Genomic DNA, 20,835 nt, shown 5'->3' with positions numbered 1-20,835 from the left:
AAGAATTAGTTCAGAAAAGTCACTAAACAAACAAATAACAACAAGCCCTGGGAAAGGGGGAGAATCTGTTTCCCAGAGTTGCCACATTCTATTGTTTAAAATGTCCAGTCTTTGCAAAACAATTAGAGACATGCAAAGACAGAATAAAGCATGACCCATACATGGTCATGGGGAAGGGGAGAAGCAGTCAATAGAAACCATCTCTGGACTTGCTAGATAAAGATTTTAATTAGCTCTTTTAAGAACTAAAGGAAGCTATATCTAAAGAACTAAAGGAAAATGTGAGAACAATGTCTCAATAAAGACACAGAAATTGTAAATAAGAACGATATAGAAATCCTGAAGTTGAAAAGTATAATAACTGACATGAAAAATTCACTACAGGGCTCAAGAGCAGAGATGAGCAGACAGAATAAAGAGTCCATGAACTTGAATATGATTGATTAAGACTACCCAGTCTTCAGAACAGAAAGAAAAAAGAATGGAAAAAAGTGGACAGAATCTCAGAGACAACATATGCACAAAGGGAGTCCCAGAAGGAGATGAAAGAGGCAGAAAGAATAGCTGAAGAAAGTGGAAGTTCTTAGTTCAGAGGAGGGACTGCGGTGATAGCTTGAAAGCTTGGATTTTTTTTTAATTGTGGTATAACTGACATATAACATTACATTAGTTTCCGGTGTACAACATAATGATTCGATATTTGTATACCTTGTAAATGATCACTGCAATAAGTCTAGTTAACAACAATCACCACATATGGTTACAAATTTCTTTTTCTTGCCATGAGAACTTTTAAGATCTACTCTCTTAGCAACTTTCAAATACACGATACAACATTATTAACTATAGTCACCATGCTGTACACAACATTTTCAGGACTTACTTATTTTATAGCTGGAAGTTTGTACCTTTTTAAAAAGTTTGGATTTTTATCACTAGCAACAAATACTATTAGTTTTCCTTGAAGTGGCAGGTCTACTTTGTTAATTTTCAGGACAATGTTTGCCAAATATCCGGGGCTGGATGATCATCATTTGTTCATTGCTCTTCCAAGTAAAAATTGTACTCCATGAAAAAGTGGCTAGTTCAGTTTGCAACTTAAACAATCATACAGGTGCTTTCCCTCAAGATGACTATCATCTTAAGGAAATCCAGCAGAGATGCTCTGGGCATATTTCCCATTTCCTTACAGGGCAGAAAAAGGGCTTTGTCAAGATTTAATGAAATTAACCATTTTTATTGATGCATCTGAAACATTATCAAGCAAAATGTTTTGGGTTTTGGTTTGTTTTTAACTGAGGCTGTATGGCAGTGAAGAATTCTATGACAACTAATATAATTTGGGACCACTGCCTAGATTCATGCTAAACCACCGACAGTTTTACCATCTATTGCTTTTTATCATCACTCCATATGTCAACACAGTGAAAAAGACAAATAATGTTTCAGTATTTTTGTGGTAATAGTTTTGATCTGGCAGATCCTCTGAAAGGTCATTAGGTACCCCCAGGGGTCCATGGACCACACTTTGAAAACCACTAATTAAAGCTATTCACTGAGGGAAGCTTTAAAATGCTCTCAGCATTCTCCCATGGGAAAACACCTGACAGAGGAGTGCTCTTGCACTCTGGAAGATGGGCAGCTGCATGGAGAGCTGACGTTTTGCTCGGTATAATCATTTAGGTGCTCCCTTAGGCAGACGAATTCATCTCTTTGGGCCTCAATTTCCTGACTTACAAAGAGCAAGAAGACCTATGTCTCGGTCCCACCCCCCTAGAGATTCTGATTTAATGCTCAGTACCTGGGTCTACACGATTTAATTTGGGGCAGGAGAAGGCTGGGTCCATCAGTGCAGGAGTGGAAGGGGGGCGCTAACCTTAGAAGTTCCTCAGGATCTCGCCAACTTAGGACGGTTTTGTGCTTTGGGAACAGGATTATAAATGTGAGTGAGAACTAAGAGTACATAAGAACATGAAAATAGGGCAAATAAGAACATGAAAATAGAAGGTTTGGGAATAGAATGTAACAGGTGCAAAAAGAAGACAAGGAATCAATTTTTTTCTCTAGCTACCAGCACAACAGACTTATCAGACCTGATAGTCTTTGAAATCCCTACATTCCAATCCCCACCCTTACTGCCCCCTCAGGGGGTTGGGTTTTCACACACACTCCTTCATACATCTATTCATTCACCACCCCACTGACACAGATAAAATAGAATGACTTACACCCGTGTGGACTGAAAAGTGGATTTCCCCAGCTCAAGTTGCTTCTCTTCTCTCTTTTGTCTCCTGGAGGTCATTCCCCTGCTCCCCAGAAAACTCTCCCAACAAGATTAAAATTGCTGAAACAAACCCTGCAATCTGACCAGACACCCTGAGGACAGAGTTTGTGGGAGAGGAAGCTCAAGCTATTGGCTGGAGGTAAGACATGAAATCCTCTCTGGGCTTCAGGTATTGTTCTATTTTACTATGTGCCACTTTCCAGTGGAGGAAAACAATCTCTGGGAACAAAATGTCTGCAGCCAGGAATGCGGGGGGTGGGGAGGCCTCCAAAGCCCCCCTCCCCCACTCCGTCCCCCACTGTGGATTTTCTGAGCCTTGCCTGCCTGTGCAGCAGGGAGGAAGGAGAGCGCCTGGTTCAATAAATACACGATGACACCCGTGTCCTTGCCACTGTCCCAGCGCCAGGTGAAGCTCAAAATATTTTCTTACACTAAGTGTATCTTATTACTGGCCTAACTGCTACTATCAATTTGATTGATTGAATTATTCAGAATGACTAAAGGAATATGAAAGGCTTGGGTTTTTTCACGCCCCAAAGCTATGTTTGTTGTAGAGAGGGGAGAACTCTAACACTAGAAACACACACAACTTCTTGATCGTATTTTCTACAAGCAACTAGACACATTTCAAAAACTGATGAGGAGTTTCCATATACATTTACCAGTTTACTCATTTATCCAATGGATTTACTGAACCACAAGTCTGAAGACTGAAAGACGACTTGGAGTTGTGCGGCTCCTGGGCCCACCTGCCTCCCTCCCCCTGCGCTCTTCCCTGTTCTGCTCTGTCTCCCGGAGCTGACCCTTGAGGCCCAGGCTCCCCAGCTCCCGGGACCTCTGGCTTCCTGCTGCATTGGACAACAGAGAGGCAGGAGACTGGAGAGTGGGGAGAAGGGAAAAGTCACCCTCCGGTGGGATTTCTAAGAGGACATCCCTCTGTCATCGTCAGTAGCTCCAGGTCCCACGGGACAGGCCCACCAGGGTTCCAGCTTTTGCCCTGTGACCTGGAACTAGTCGTCCTGCCGCCTCCCTTCACTCTCAAAGCCTAGGGAATGGTAGCTTCCTGCTGATGCTCATCTCTGGGTGACCCGTGTTTGGTTCAATCACTTGTACAACCCCATATTGAATGCCTGAAAATAGTTTTTGTCTTCCTGGTTAGACCCCGACGGATAGAGAGATGATTTAGTTCACTGACGTTGGAACTGAGGCCCTGAGAAGATGTGTCTTACGTACAACAGTTAAAAAATTGTAAGAAATGTCTACCACGTGTAAGGCACTGTGCTAGGCTCTGTATAGACAATAAAGGTGGTAAATTCCTAGGCCCTTCCTAGGAGCTTCTCAGCCAATAAGAGAAATGAGGTATCCATACCAATGGCTATAATACAGGGTGGTACATGCTAAGGGCTATTAAAAATCCGACCAATTATGGAGGTTCGGGTCAGGGGGTGCAAGATAATGAGGGAAGGTTTCCTGGGTATTTAAAAGCTGAAGCAGGGGCGCCTGGGTGGCTCAGTCAGTGAAATGTCTGCCTTTGGCTCAGGTCATGATCCCAGGGTTCTGGAGTTGAGTCCCATGTTGGGCTCCCTGCTCAGCGGGGAGTCTGCTTCTCTGCCCCTCCCATGGCTTGTGCTCTCTCTCCTGCTCACTCTCTCTCTCAAATAAATAAATAAGTAAAATCTTTAAAAAAAAAAAAAAAAAAAAAGGAAAGAAAAAAACCCGAAGCAGGCCTAGAAAATACACAGTAGGATTTTGGCAGGAAAGTTGGTATATGCCCAGGGTTGGGGAGGAAGCTGACCATTCCAGGCAGAAGAAACAGCCTCAAGGTGAGACTCTGGGGGAGTGGTGGGCTAAAAGGTAGGGCCATTGCATTATTTATTGTTTAAACAGAACAGGTTTGGGGCACCTGGGTGGCTCAGTCGTTAAGCGTCTGCCTCAGGTCATGGTCCCAGGGTCCTGGGATCGAGCCCCATATCGGGCTTCCTGCTCGGCGGGAAGCCTGCTTCTCCCTCTCCCACTCCCCCTGCTTGTGTTCCCTCTCTCGCTGTGTGTCTCTCTGTCAAATAAATAAATAAAATCTTTAAAAAAATTTTTTTAAAAAATAGAACAGTTTTGAGGATGAAAAGGGACACTATTAATACTTACGCCGAGACCACAGGCAGAAACCAGGGCCATGCCTGGGAAATGGAGACTGACTCAGATAAATCAGGAGGTACGGTCACCCACCAGGAATTGGGCAGGGCCCAGATCGGGGGGGATTTTCCACCCCGGACTGAGAAGTTTGGACCTCAGGCTTACTGGGAATCTCTGGGAATCTGATCAAAGCAGCCATTTAGGGAGGAATGGAAACCATGCTGTAAGATGCTCACGACACGTAGCAGGGTGAGGATGGAGGGCTCCTGCTCTCCCTACCTGACATGGCCTGTGGTCCCTGCTCCAGCAGGAACACCTCATTCTCCCATATGTCCTGTTGGACCTACCACAAGACATGCCCAGCCAGTGTGTGGGACTTGAGAAAGGGGAGAGAAATTGATGGCATAAGACTTGTCTCCTTCCCCAGGGGAGCTGCCCGTTTTGCAGAGAGATAAGACTTTCAGGTGTTACACAGGGAGCAATATGCAATTTGCAAACTCTAGTGTCATTGAATCTCAAAAGGCACAATTGAGGCAGGGAGCGTTTCTGGTGCTAGGAGGGGAGAGGTCAGAGTGGCCTGGATCTTCAGACAACGTGCCAGGAGCGTGGAACTTGAGCATAGTGGGAAGGATTAAATTTTGGCTGGTGGGGAGGTGGGGAGGGCATTCCTGGTAGGTGTAGCAGAGCTGGAATGAGCAGGTCATGTGTAAGGGACAGGAAAAAAAATGAGCTGGTGGGGAGAGGGCCCTAAGGACAGGAGCTGGGGACCGAAAGGCACAGAGTTCTCTCAGGAGCACGGCACACGAGTGAACGGCAGTGGGAATTCTACTTTTCCCCTTCACCCGAGTGCAATTCTGAGCAGAGGGGAGAGGCAGTTTGCAAGGCCAGTACAGCGCAGCGATTAAGGGACAGACTTAGCAGCAAGACTGCCTGGGTCCACACACTGCCCATTCACTGTGTGACGTGGACAAGCTCCCAAAGTACAATAACTATACCTACCCCAGAGGATGACATGAGGACTGTGGGAGGTTATTCCTAGAAGTGCTTAAAGCAGGGCCCCACACACAGGAAGCACTGAATTAGTAGTTCTCAGCCCTGGCTGAACATTAGAGTCGCCCACCAGGAACTGGTATTCACCATTCACTATAATGGTGAATACACGTCATTACGCACTCATCCAAAAGCATGGGCGGTGCAACACCAACAGTGAATCCTAATGTAAACCACGGACTTCGGGTGATAATGATGGCTCGTGTAGGCCCACTGCTAGTAACAGCTCTACCACTCTGGTGGGGGATGTTGACTGTGGGGGAAGCCGTGCGTGGGGTGGGTCAAGGGCAGACATGGAAGCTGTGCTTTCTGCTCAGCTTTGCACTGGACCTAAAACTGCTCTAAAGAATGAAGTATTTATGGGGCGCCTGGGTGGCTCAGTTGGTTAAGCGACTGCCTTCGGCTCAGGTCATGATCCTGGAGTCCCAGGATCGAGTCCCGCATCGGGCTCCCTGCTCGGCGGGGGGTCTGCTTCTCCCTCTGACCCTCCCCCCTCTCATGTGCTCTCTCTCATTCTCTCTCTCAAATAAATAAAATAAAATCTTAAAAAAAAAAAAAAAAAAAAAAAGAATGAAGTATTTAAAAGGGGGAGAAATACCAGGGTCAGGGCTCTACCAAAAAAAGCAATTAAGCAGCATCTCAAGGGTGAAGGGCTTCACCATGGGTATTTTCTAAGCTTCCCAGGTGATTCTAAAGGATAGCCAGAGCTCAGAAGCACTGAGCTAAATGAATGTTAGCTCTTGTATGATCGTGAAGGAGGTAGGGGAGTTGGTAAACTGATGGAAGAGGAGGGATCTTTGCCTGGGCATGTATCAGGAGTGATTTTTGGCTCTCTTGTGGCACAAAAGTGCTAAGCTTTTGACAGCGTTTTGAACCTCTGGGAGCAAAGCAGGCTGACCAGATATTCTTTAAATAAGAAATGAGCAAACTGACTTCAGAGAGGAAAAAAAAAAAAAAAAAAAAAACCCTGCAGCATTACTACCATCAGGCTTAGTTGCTTAGTTAATAGACAGCTGAACCCTCTTATCAAAAGAAAACTCAAGGGTAGTTGGAAACAGTCCCTACCACGCACCCAGGCTACCATAATGCCCAGAATGTGTCCAGAAATCTCAAGGTACATTGTGACCATAGAAAAACTCCTACAGTAAATTGTAAATCCATCTTTGAAAGACATGGCATCTTGAGAACAGGACCGAGAACCACACACCCCTAGACACTGGAGGACTCAGAGCTCTTTTATAAAAGCAAGTTAGCTTAGAATCCATAACGACCAGTACTGCTAACTCATCAAACACCCAGCACGCCCAAAATCAACCTCTGGAATTTCCTATCCAAACCTACTTCTTGTCTCAAAAAAAAAAATTGTCATTCGTTCTACTAATCATTCATGGGGCACACTTCAGAGTCCCATTTTTCATTCCCCTTCTGCATCCAATCCAGCAGGAACTCTTGGCAGATGGATCCAGAACCTGGCGGCTTCTTGCCACCTGATCCAGGACCACCCTGGATTGGGCCACTTCCTCCCTTGTCTGGATCATGGCATTGCTGCTTGCGGGTCTTCCTCGCTCTGCCCTGTGTCCTCTGCAGCAGCCACAGTGACCTTGCATGCCCCCACCTCCAGCTTCCTTCTGCCCCTGCTGGTCCCTCTGAAGAGAACACTCTGCCCCAGAATAATGCCACCACTGTCCCACTCTTACCCTCCCCACCTGTGCTCATAGCACCTCAGCACAGACAGCTTCCTTCTGAGACTCCTTCCTTTCCCTGCCCTCCTTTACTCTTTGTCACCTGACACCACTGGCTTTGCTGGTGTGACTAACGTGTGACTCTTTCTCTATCCCTGTCCCATGAGATCAGGACTTCACTGTGCTCCCTTATAGGGTCTCTAGGGTCTTGAATGGCTCTGGCATACAGGAGGCCCTCCATTAATCCTGATTTTTGAAGGCAATCCTCATGATCACTTCTCTTTGAGTTATACACCAGCACACATGTTAGTAGGTCTTGTTTTGGAAGACGGCTCTGGTAGAGGGAAATGCAGTGAGTAATGTAATAGGACCCGAGGGTACTGGGAGACAGAATTTTTGGCTTCTAATCCTGGCTTTGTTCCTAACCAGTTGTTAAGAACTTGGATGAGTCCCATGATCTCTCTGGGCCTTGGGTGATCTATAAAGTAAAAATCAACTGGGTTTGACCAATTAAATCAGCCTTTCTTAGATGTTGGACCTGAGTGTCAGTATTTTTTAAAGAGTTCTTCACATGTAACAGAGAGCCAGGAGCGGGATAGTCCTTAGAGCTGGGCTTCCTCTGTGTCACTAGGCACAGGAATCCCCCCGGGACCTTGTTAAAATGCAGAATCCGATTGGCAGGGGAGGGGCCTGGGACTCAGGCAGCCTAACGAGCCCCAGGGGCTGCAGCTGCTGTTGCTGCTCCAAAATCAACTTTGAAGGGCAAGGTCTTAGAGTCACTTCCAGCTCCAGGACTCCAGTGTTTCTAAAGGGTGAAAGTCCCTTTATTAAATTCTCAGAAAAATATCTGCCGTCACTTGACTCACTGCTCAATTTAAGCTGAGTTCCCAGTAAATGCCTGACAAGCTGCCCCCACAAGCAGCTCTCTGGGTGTTGGAACTAGTTTTGCTTTTTTAGAAAACCAACCACTGCACCCAGGTGTGTGTGTGTGGCGGGGGGGGGTTTGCACAAAACCAGACCCAAGAACTTCTCTCTCAAAAGCAGCCTGGGAGGCCTGCGGTCAGAGAAGAAACTGTCACAATTTGATGGCTTCTCTTTGTCTGCTGCTCTGCCAGAGCCTTGGTGCTTGCTATGTCCCTCTCTGTCATTCTTCTGGGCCATCTCACTGTGCGTCTGCCTCGCTCCCATCTCCTGGGACCCTGTGTGTGAGCAAGGGTGGCCCCTGGCAGCCGGTAGGAAAGCAGGGAGCCATAAGGCACCTGGGAGGAGCAGGCTCAGGTTGTAGGAAAGCTGATCTAGGCTGATGAGGAGGAAGAATCCTCACGCTACTGGCGTGGCAACCCAGGGAATGGGAAATGACAAGGACAGAGAGGGGGCAGCCACATAAAGATCAGAAGCTCAGACTCAGAAGCTCAAATGGCCCCAGGGTCTCTTGACATAGTGGCCTGCTCCTACAGCTCCTGCAGGGGAGAGGCCTTTTATAATTACTTCCTGTCTTCACAATCCCCTTAGACTGCATAGTCTCTAAAGTAATAGTCTGCTGACCACCAAGAAGCCACAGTAATTCAAATCAGGTCCCCACATTCATGGGGAGGAACCATGGAATGGTTCTGCAGGGGAGGAAAAAGTTTCCTCAACCCTGTCAGGATCCTTGCATGGGTCTGAAAATTAAAAGACAAGGACAGACTAGCAGGAGAAAAGCATACACATTTTATTTAATTTTTGCACATACAAGGTAGCCTTCACAAGAGAATGAAGACCCGAAGAAGTGACAAGAGCGGAAAGCTTTTATACCTTTTAGACAAAGAAACAATAAGTCTGTGAAGAATTGATAAGACAAAGGGGTTTGGGCTAGAGGTAGCAAATGGTGAAGAAGTAAAGTAACTAGGAAGGTAAGAATGAGTGTGACAAGGTTGTTTGTGTACAGATCTGGCCCCAGATTCCCTGTCTCTGGTGATAAAAATGGCTTCCCTCCTCCTGGCACAGGAAATGTACCTTTCACATAGGATTTATGACCTGTTTCAGGGAAGCAGGGAAAGGATGGTTGGGGTGGGGGTGGGGGGCTCAGACCTTCCTCCTTCTGCCATTTTTAATAATTCCTTCAGTTTAAATTACTTAATATGCCAAGGTGCCATATTTTGAGGAAGGGTGCCTGAACCCTATCAGCATTTCCCCCTCCCTTGGCAAAACTGTGGCGAATATAACAAAAGTACCGAATGCATTATGTAATGTATCCCATAAATCCTTACTGAATGTCTGATGATAGCCAGACACTGAGCAGGCCCTGGAGGTATAGCAGGGAACACTGGACACCTTTCTGTTCCCATGGAATTTACATTCCAGCTGGGGGATACTCACAATAAACACAAATACAAATAAATAAGCATCATGACTGGAAACAATCCAAGTGTCCATCCACAGGTGAATGGAATAACAAATTCTGGTAGATCCAAACAATGAAACACTGGAACACTGTTCCATGATTAAAGGAAGGAACTATTGACACACGAAAGGACACAGATGATTCTGAAGATAATTATGGGGAGTGAAAGAAGCCAGATACAAAAGAGTACATGTTCTATGATCTCATTTATATAAAATTCTAGAAAAGACGAACCTGTCTCCAGGGATAGAAGGCAGAGGGGTTGCCGTGTAAGATGGGCGGGAGAGAGGGGCAGAAGGGCTGGACTGCAAAGGGGCACTGAGAAATCGTTTGAGGGTGAGAGATACGCTCATCTTGATAGTGGTGATGGCTTCATGGGTGTATGCACGCATCAAAGCTTACCAAACTGAACGCTTTCAATGTGTGGTTCATTGTGTGTCAACTACACCTACACAAAGCTGTTAAATATATGTACACGCACACACATTATGTCATGTGCTATGTGAAAAATAAAGATAAGAAAGGTAGGACATGCTGGGGGCAGGTGGTACTATGGGTGGCTGGTCAGAGAAGGCCTTAGTGATCCAGGTGAGTTGGAGCAGACACGAGAACTAGCCATGGGGCTACGTGGGGAGAGAACATCCCGGGTAGAAGGAAGAGCAAGTGCAAAGGCCCTGTGGGAGCAAGCTGCTAGACCTCATTAACATCTTTGAGCTCTGAAATAGCTCAGAACTGAGTTAAAGCATTAAGATCGCCTGGGTGGCTCAGTCGGTTAAGCTTCTGCCTTTGGCTCAGGTCATGATCCAGGGGTCCAGGGATCAAGCCCCACGTCAGGCTCCCTGCTCAGTGGGGCATATGCTTCTCCTTCTCCCTCTGCCCCTGCTTGTGCTCCCCCTCATGCATACTCTCTCTCTCTGTCTCAAATAAATAAATAAATCTAAAAAAAAAAAAAAAAAAAGAATTGCCCCAAGCTTCACATACAGTCTTGCATCTGTCCTGACCACCCAAGTAGGGTCCGTGTCTTTAGCCTGAGCCTGGCTTCTTAACATCAGCTCTGGAAATCTGCACTAAGATTCTCATTCAAGAATTCAGAGGTCAGTTTGATCCCTTCTTCTCTGAAATGGGCAGGCAGCCTGATTCCGCTTTCAAATTCTTATGACCAAGAATGACTGTGTATAACAAAATACGGAAGCCCTCAGGGTAAAAAGAATTAACATTTACTAAGCATCTGGTAAGTGCCAGGCACTGTCCTAAAAACCTAATGTGTATTATCTCATTTAATCTTTACCCAATCTACCCAGCAAGGTACATACTATTATTATTCCTACTTTACACATCTAGAAACTGAGGCAGGTAAGAGGATAAGCAACAGGCCCAATTAAGAGATGGGGCCAAGATTTGACCCCAGGCAATAAGACTCTGGAGCCAGCCCTCATAAATATCCACATGTGGCCTCCCAGCCTGTTGCAAATCCTTGATTCTTAACCAGTGGGCCCCTGCACACCCCCACTGGCCCGGTCCAGGCCTGTCCCTGTACGTGGCTGGGAAAACTTCCACAGTTGGAGCGGTATTATGGACTGAATTGTGTCCCCCTAAAATGTCTATGTTGAAGTCCTAACCCCCAATGTGTTGGTATTTGCAGATGCAGCCTTTGGGAGGTAATTAGGGTTAGGTGAGGTCATGAGGGTAGGACCCTCAGGATGGGATTAGTGCCCTGATGAGGAGAGACAGTAGAAAGCTTGCTCACTATATGAGGACACAGCAAGAAGGTCACTATATGCAAACCCGGAAGAGGGTTCTCACCACAACCCCACCATGCTGGTACCTTTATCTCAGACTCCAGCCTCCAGCACTGTGAGAAATTACTTTCTGTTGGTTAAGCCCCCCAGGGTGTGGTATTTTGAGCTGACTAATGCAGGTGGGGTCAGGTGGACCATGCCAGGTAGAAACCCCTCTCATAGGTCCAGCTCATTCTTGGGTTCATCTGGGGCTCAGGTGTGGCTTCGAGGGGGTACTAGGAGGATCCAGAGAGTTGGCCCTCCTCACCCATATGAGTGGGACTCAGGCTGAGGCCTGGGCTGATGTCTTAGGAACCGAGGGGTTGAGGTGCTGGGACTGGCCCAACCTTGTAGGACTCAGAAGAAGGGAGAGGGCAAACCAGGCAGTCAGAAGTGACGGAGTCTGGAGGCAGGCAGAGAGGAGGCTCAGGGTCCAAGGCTCACAAAGAACTAAAAGTAAGGGGAGGAGGTGGGTAGAGTCAGAGATACGAGAAGCTCCCAGGCATGATGGGACAAAGATAGAGGTAAACTTCATGGGAGGCCCTTGGCTGAGTGCATGAGAGGGAGAAAATAAGGCTGTGCTGGCCAGGACAAGGACACATGTTCCCAAACCAAATTTTGTTCTTAGTCCTGCCCCCGCCCCCGCAACCACCTGCCCTGCGCCCCTCCCTTCAGAGTTGGAGCAAAGCCCATCCTAGGCCTGATTTGGTTCCAGCTCTTCTCCCAAGTAGCTGTCTGCACTTGTCAAGTACCTTCTTTATGATGCTCACCTTTAAAACAGAGTCAAATGGTTGCTAGTACTAACGCCGTGATTTGTAGAGCAGTGAGACTCCCCATCTTGTCAGTCATCAGAAGTGCTGGACCGAGATTCTGTGATTACAAATTAAAACCGAACCCCAGCTGGCCCAAAGCTTCCCGAATGGTCTGCTCTAAGTCCTCAGAAGGTGGTGATGGAGTGGCATTTACAAAGACATTTAGCACTCGTCCAATTTCCAGGGATTACTGCACCTTTCTCTGTCCCGACATCTTGGGAGGGGCTCCTGGATCAATCTGTCACTTGTTCCCAAACTAGCATTGATTTGCCCTGAGAGCCAGCACCACAGTGAGAGCAACGGCCCAAGTCCAGCCCCCAGGAAAAGATGAGTGTCCCATTTCATGGCTCCCATAACCATTCACTCCTCTGACACACTTACCTAACCAAAGTCAAAACCAGAATGGGAGGACAATGTGAATTCTCGGCACAGACCCATTACCCTGGGGACTAAATGGGAGTTTCTCGTCAGACCCTCAGGACTCATTCAAGAAATGCTCCAGGCATGGTCTGAGGAATGACTACAACACTGAATTCATTCAGGAGGAATGCCCACCTGGGCTCCGTGCTGGGAACACAGAGGCCTTGGGGTGCTGAAAGTTCTACCAGTCATCCTTAAGACTTGTTAGACCTACTTAAGCTCACAGGAACATGAAGTCCACAAAATGCTTTCCAACCCCAGATGAAATGCCTTTTCCTGTCTTAGTCAAGACAGCAAGATTCAGTCATCTTTATTTCTACCCAATGGTTCCTTGATGAAACACATTAATTATATCTTACCCTCCAAGAGGGAAATAGCAGAGGGGAAATGCAGCCAAGCTATGCTACCTTTCCTACCTCCAAGTTGCCCTATTTTTAATCAGTTCCAAAATTATAGTTCCATGTGGGGACATGTTCAAATTGCATAAAATAACTATTATTTACAGAGCATTCTAAATTCTTTGCACATCTTGATTTAATCCCCATACCAATCCCATAAAGCAGTACTATCATTATCCCCATTTTGCAGATGAGAAAACTGAGTCTCAGAGAGGCTAAGTAACTTGCTGAAGATGATACAGTGTATAAGATCTGGGGTTTAAATCCAGACAACCCAGCTTCATATCCTTGCTCTAAATGGTGGAAATAATCTCCTGTCCTTTGTAAGTAAAGTTGATGGTGACAATTCTGTTAGCAGGACAGGTGCCTTGAAGTGTTTCTTGCAGGAATATAGATGTTTTAAACTGATTCTCCAATACTCATTTGCCCAGACTCATTCTCGACCAACAACTCATGGTTTTTAGATGTTTGGCAAGGAGTTTGGGTTTCCCTGGGTGATCATGTCCAGCAAGCGGCCTCCAAAAACCAAAGTCTTCGACTCAGATGACAAGAACTTATAAACAACTCTTTGCTATAAACTGGAGTGCTTCGAGAATATAACACAGTGTCCCAAAGCTCCACCTAGATGTGAGGAATAACTAAAAAGTCTAAGACATCACTAAAATCACAGAGTCCACCATCTAAAAACCATCCAAACAGGGTTTCAGGTACAAACACGGATGAGAAAAACAGCTTCAACCTGGGTCTGTGTTCCAGCTCACCTGTTAAATGTCCACTTCTTTCCTGTCTTGGAAAATGTTCCACTGATTCTAACACTTTTCAAAACTATTCATATAAAAGTATCCTGGCTCTAAATACAACTACTATAAGCTAGGGCAGAGTGATTCAGAGTAATTCTGGGACCACATAGCTTTCAGGGAATGGTCAGTAAAATAGTATTAGTTACTAATACCTAATATTTGGTGCATGCTTAATGCACGCTTTGCTGACCATTCTACATGAATAATCTCATTTAAATCATCACAAAAAATCGTTTATGAAGACACCAAAGCACGGAGAAGTTAATTGACTCGCTCCAGGCCACCCAGCTAATAAGTGGTAGAGCATGGCAACAGCAAAAGTGTGGACTTTGAGGAAGGACCCGGAGAACTTAGTCATCATTTACAAACACATGAGGCTGCGGGGATAAGAGATAACAGAAATCCCAGTCCCTGCCCCTGGGAGCTGAACTTCCAACAAAAAGCTGAAGTGAGACTCGATCTCACAACCCTGAGGTCATGACCTGCGCCAAAATCAAAGGTCAGACGCTTAACCGACTGAGCCACCCAGGTGTCCCAGTCAGAGGGAGGTTTTTAAAAATGCAAACCTTCCCATGATCCTCTGCTGCCCCAAACTCCTTCCTAGTCTGGGCATCGTCTTTAGGACAAGTGTGCAAACCTCTTAGCTAGGACACATGGGTTCTGGGTCCAGCCCCAGCCTGGCCTCCCGGCTGTTCTCCAGTGCAGGCTGCTTGCCCCCCGGGCCCTGCCTGTACCCCTGCCAGAGACTGAATGCACCCCAGTCACCCCAGGAGGTGGTGCCCTCGTGCCGTTGCTCATGCTTTTCTCATCCCAGGGGACGCACAGTCCTCCCCTCCCTCCCATCCACCTTCTCCAGGCCCTTCAAGGCTTCATGCTGGCGGCACCTCTAAGAAAACTTCCCAGTACCTCCGCACTGGCCCCTCACCTACCCCCACCCGGCAGAGTCTGACTTAACGGCCTTTACTCTGGTCTTCCAGGATGCTTTCTCTTCAGCTCCATCTTAACACATGCTTGGTGTGGTATAATAAAAATGAATACTCAGTCTTTGTCCAGGCTCCTGGCACATGGCCCCTAAAACCCTTGGAATCTCTGGAGTGATGTCCTTTGCATGGTAATGAGAACCCCTAGGTAGCTTCAGGAGGGGGCCTGGTCCCAGAAGGACCAAGGCATGATTACAGGGTTGGAACCTCCAGCTCCACTCCCAGGCCTCCAGAGAGGGAGAGGAGCTGAAGACTGTTAATCACCAGTCATACCTACATAATGGAAGCCCCATACAAACCCCTAAAGTCCTGGGTTCAGAAAGGGTCCAGGTTGGTGAATGTATCAAGGTTCTGGGAGAGTGGCATACCTGGAGAGGTCCCCAAGTGCTGCAGCCTTGACCCCACACCCTGCCCTCGTGTCGATTCTATTTAGCCGCTCCTGAATTGTACCCTTTATGACAAAATGATAATTGTAAGTCAAGTATTTTCCCTGAGTCCTGAGTTGTTCCGACAAATTATGGAACCTGAAGGAGGGAGAGGAGATTGTGGGAACCCTCTGACTTTGTAGCCAGTCAGACAGAAATGTGGATAATCTGGTGTCTGAAGTGGGGGTGGGGGGGGGCAATTTTGAGGGAGGGAGGTCTTAAACCTACGGAATCGGATGCTCCCTCTGAATATCTGGTGTCAGAACTGAATGGAATTGTAAAACAGACAGCTGGTGTCGGAACTGGTTGGTATCAGGAAGAAAAACCCTGACTCATTCTGCTAATTGTCTTCTGCTGTGTCTGCTTCCTCCGCTGGATTGTGAGATCACAGAAGACAGGGGCGAGACATTTTCTTACCACCCTGCATCCTCCTATCTCGGGCTGTGATGAGAACCGACAAAGTGCGCTTGATGCTTACAGAATAATGAATGGAATAAGAATGAAAACAATTATTCTATAGGCAAAAAGGAGCCTTAGAAAGTTGTTTTCAAGTGGGATAAAGAGGCTTGCAAGTAGGTGATTTAAAAAGATTAATTAGGTAGGTGTTCGATGGATAGAGGGGGTAGTAGATGACACAGTTTGCCATGAATTCCTCCCATCCACTTACGCATGCCCTATTGCAATGTGACTTCGCCACTCCACTCTTAAAGGGGTGGCATCTGCTTTCGTGCTGCTGAAATCTGGCCCAGTGTCTTGCTCTGACCAGGGGGATGTGTGGGGACCGGCGTTAACAGTGGAGCTCAAGAGGTTGTAGACTACTGGAGGATAGGAGCCCAGGTGGAGGAGAGCGGAGGTGGCCCAGCCGGCAGCCAGCATCGACGGCCAGACCTGTTGGTGAAGCCATCTTGGACCTTCCAGACCAACCAATCCACCAACTGACTCAAGTGGTCAGAGGGAGCACTGAGTGAGCCAGGCCAAGCCAGCAGAGGAACCACAACCCGCCCACCAGACCATGAGAAATAATAAGCCACTGCTGTTTCAAGGCACTCTGTTTGGTGGTGGTTTATTACATAGCTTCTCAGCCTCAACACTACTGACATTGTAGACTGGATAGTTCTTTGTCGTGGGGATCGCCCCAGCCAATGTCCAATGTCCAGCAGCACCTTTAGCCTCTCCTCCCTGGATGCCAGGAGCATCCCTTTCCAGCTGTGACAATCAAAAGTATCTCCAGACATGGCCAGATGTCCCCTGGGAGCAAAAACACAAGTGACCCAGGAAACCTTCATATTGATTTTTCCTTCAAAGTCTTGAGGAATCAATATCCAGTTTGAGGCGTAATTGGAAAAATGTTCCTTCCCCCCCTGACCCATAGATGCCTCCCAGGTGGCCCAGATGAACCCAGCTGGTATTTGGGGAACCAGTACTACATTATCAGATAAGTTGGTCAGCCCTAAGTCAAGGTAGGCAAATGGCAGCACTTTTTTTTGCTAGAATGTTCAGATACACCACGTATTCGTTTCCTAGAGCTGCCAGAACACACTACTACGAAGAGGGTAGCAAGAAAACAACACAAATTTATTCTTGCACAGTTCTGGAGGCTAGAAGTCTCAAATCAAGGTGTTGGCAAGGCCGTGCTCCCTCTGAAGGCTCTAGGAAAGAATCTTCCCTTGCCCCTTCCTAGCTTCCAGTGGTGGGGGGCAGTCCTCAGCATTTCCTGGCTTGTAGCTAAATCCCTGTGGTCTCTGCCTGTCTTCACATGGCTATGTCCCCTCTGTGTCTGTTTTCTCCTTTTTATAAAAACACCATTTATTGAATTAAAACCCACGTTAATCCACCACAATCTCCCCTTCATTTAAATAATTACAGCTGAAAACATCTTATTTCCAAATAAGGTCACATCCTGACATTCCAGGTGAACATGAATTTTGGTGGGGGGACACTATTCAATCTGTACACATCATGAGCAGACTGGCTCGTGGTGACTGTGCAGGCCTCCTGGCCTTCGTCCCCACCAGGTCCTCTGTAGGGCCGGGGCTGAGCTGACGAGGGACAGGAAGAGCAGCCTCACGCCTCCTTGTGATCCAGGTTTTCGGGGGCCCAGTCCACCCACCCTGCCTCCCCCTCACTTCTGCCTCTCTTGTAATCGGTGCTCAGCACGGCGGGACGCGATCATGACCACTAAGAGGCCTCCTTGCTGAGAAAAGGAGTGTGTCTCTCTAGGTGTGAGTTCCTGGACAGATTTTTATCTCTTGTTCAGCTGCCTTTCTTTACATTGTGTTCAGAAGAGACCACAATTCCTCGTTTGTGTACACGCTCTTTGCAACTTGCTTTCTATGAGGTAGAAAACATCTAGTTGCATTTTCCTCGTCCCAACCCCCACATCTTCTGAAAAAAAAAAAGAAAACTTTTGATGCTACGGGGCAAACCATGCTATTATTGATGTTGCTCGCCCTTGGAATGCTCTCCCGGCTTCCCACTCCTCCGCCTGCCAAGCACACTTGACCTGTGGTATGCAAAGGTCCCAACAGCACTGATCAATCTCCTCGGAGCCGTCTCACTTGTCCAAAGTACATGGTATGACAAGATTAGAGGGGCATAAGGAGGAGGACCCAGGGAGGATGGAGAAGGACCGTGCTAGGTAAGGAAAGAGGGAAGATCAGAAGGTCAACTAAGAAGCTCTTGACCCCAGAGCAGAACTGCAGATTAGGTCTATCAAACCAGGAAAAAAACCCTTGGGAAACACAGGAATGGGAGCTTTTGAACATCTGAGAGTGAAGATGTAATGACCCAAAGACTAAACTCAGGGAGATTAAAAATGAAAGTACTTTCCTTTGGGGGAACTATGAGTTAATCTGGTGGTTTATGGTGACCCAATGATGGTAAGAAAATTTGAGACTAATATTATAATGAACAACCAGTGTTTAATCTTTGAAAGGCATTGGCACAAAATACAATTCATTTGCCTAACCAGCATTTAACACACTGGTAAAAGTCAAACTACTTGGCAGGTGAATATTTTAGGATGTAAAGAATTTTTCGTCTTGGGGGCACCTGGCTGGTTCAGTGGGAAGAGCATGTAACTCTTGATCTCGGGGTTGTGAGTTCGAGCCCCATGTTGGGTGTAGAGATTACTAAAATAAATAAATAAATAAATAAGAATTTTTCACCTTGGGCAATTACATTGGAATCACCTGGGGTCCAGATTGAATTAGTCAAGGTTGAAGGTCAAGCATTAAGGGGTTTTAAAAGTTCCCTGGGGGATGTTCATGGGCAGCAATGTTCAGAACTTTACGGGTGTAAAAAGTCAGAACTTTCAAAAGACCATTAGTACCCCAGCACACTGACTACGAAGCAGAAAAATGCAACCACATCTATTATTGTATTGCCCCACCAATACTCCTTGCACCATGACTGAATGCTTTTCCCAGTAAGTGGGCTACTTTTCCAAATGGCAAAACAGGAGTTTGGAAAGAGTACATTCTGTCATCTCAAGTCTTCAGTTGTTACCATAAACCGGTGCCCTGCTGGACTTCTAGGACGAGAATGAGGACTCCGTGCCCCGTCCACAGCTCAAGTTCTCTTCCTAAGTTTCTCTTCCCATTTTAACCTGCCCACCTGCCCCTGGGCTTCATCATGGCCTTCTCATTCCTCCATCCCTTAGCTCCCTTACCCCACAAACACTGGTTTTGCCTACATTTCTGGTCCTGTATTAACAGCAAATAACATAAATAACAAACCTCAATTCTTAAACAGCATTCCATCAGTAAAAGAACACTCATTAAGTCTCTCTTCTGGCTAAAAAGGTGAGTGTAATGTTTTAGCTTAGTGTGAGACTAAAATTAATCAATCAAGAAATATGGATTGAGAGCTCAGAGGGACAAAGGCAAGAGTGGAAAACACATGAAGAAGTACAGTATGTAGATACTCAAGGATCTTACCATCTAGACCAGGGATTGACAAACTATAGCCCACAGACCAAATCTGGCCCCCTACCTGTTTCTGTAAATAAAGTTTTATTGGAACACAACCATGCTTAAAAAAAACAAAACAAAACATATTGTCTATGGCTGCTTTTACACTACGATGGTGGAGTTGAGTAGTTGTGACAGAGACCATTTGGCCTTCAAAGCCTAAAATATTTACTATCTGGCCCTTTATAGAAAAAGTTTGCCAATGCTGATCTAAATTAACATCATGTATATTTATGGTACATATAAAGCCATCCACCCACCTATCCTCTTAGTAAATATTTATGTTGCACTGTACTAGGCCCTAGGCGTCGCATTAGTGTGAAACAGAGAAGGTTCCTGCCCCCCTAGGAGGTCCACAGTCTACTGAACTGTCAATCCGAAGCAATAAATAAGCACCAAAGGGGGGGCCTGTGCAAAAGAACAGAGGATGTCTGAAGCTGGACAGAGCCGTGGTAACTAGAATTATTGTGAACCATAGAGATGGATTCTGAGTTGAACAGGATGAAGAGGAGGGAGGGGAAGGCCTGGGCCAAGTTGGATTGAAGAGGCAGGAAAGTCTACTCCATGGATGAGGTTCAGCAAGTGACAACTGGACTGGCTCCCAGGATACTGGGGAGTGAGGGGGAAAAGGGCATGTGATTTGTTCACCACTTACCTTCTGTACTGGACTTGAGATTTCATGAGGGCAGAGACAACACTTATGTTGTTCATTTCTAGCTCTAGCATTATGTAACATGCCTGCCATATAATAGTTGCTTGATGAATATTGTTTAAAGAATTAAATAGTAGATGGGGGCGCCTGAGTGGCTCAGTCGGTTAAGCATCTGGCTCTTCGTTTTGACTCAGGTCACTATCTCAGGGTCTTGAGATCAAACTCCGCATTGAGCTCCATGCTCAGTGCGGAGTCTGCTTGAGATTCTCTGCCTCTCCCTCTCCTTCTGCCCTTCCCTGCATTCGCTCTCTCTCTCTCTCTCTCTCTCATAAATAAATAAATAAAATCTTTTTTTAAAGGATTAAATAGTAGACAAATAAATGAATGTCTTGAATATCAGGTTAGATATTCTGTAAGCCAGTTGAGTGAAGCATTTCAATGATTCACAGATCATTCAGTGATAAAATGATCTCTGATCATACTTTGATACAAAAGAGTGGATAGGAAGATAAGAAAGCTAGTGTTTATTGAACAACTACTACATAGCAAGAAACTTTACAAGCATAAAATCATTTAATTCTCTCAGCAATCCTTTTATTTTGCAGATAAAGAAATTCAGTTTTGGAGAGGTTCAATAGCGGCTACGGTCACACAGCCAGGAAATAGTAGAGCCAGAATTCAAACCCAAGTCTTACTTTGTTATTCTCGGATCCAAGGCTATCGGCGCATGCGCATGCCTACCAATCATTTTCCTATCACGCTCTGCAGACCTCAGGCTCCTCAGAGTTCCCGTAAGGAACATCGTGACCAGTTCAGTAGCACTGGGGACCAAGAGCACAGGCTCTCCACCCAGCTTCAACCAAAGCTGTTCTGTTTCTCTACTTCACATGTGGAGCTTCCTGATTTCATCTGAAAAAACAGTTCTTGGGGAAATGAAAAAGAATAGAAGCCACTGTACTGGACCATACTACTTCCTAAAATAAAGCCAGAAGGCATGGTTTCCAGCCTTCCACCATCACCAGTGTTCTATGGGATCATGGCCAGCCACTCCTCCTTCCTTCCAGTGTTAA

General features: G+C 46.3%; 1 protein-coding gene across 6 annotated transcripts in view; it reads right to left on the bottom strand.

The window, feature by feature from the left end:
• ALPK2 (alpha kinase 2) overlaps window positions 1-20,835 on the bottom strand; it is a 117,704-nt gene that overhangs the window by 78,344 nt on the left and 18,525 nt on the right. The gene's annotated exons all lie outside the window — the stretch shown is intronic.

The sequence above is a fragment of the Halichoerus grypus genome, chromosome 13, assembly GCF_964656455.1.
Source record: "Halichoerus grypus chromosome 13, mHalGry1.hap1.1, whole genome shotgun sequence".
In the NCBI taxonomy this organism is placed as follows: Eukaryota; Metazoa; Chordata; class Mammalia; order Carnivora; family Phocidae; genus Halichoerus; species Halichoerus grypus.
This window is presented reverse-complemented; position numbering and strand designations above follow the sequence as displayed.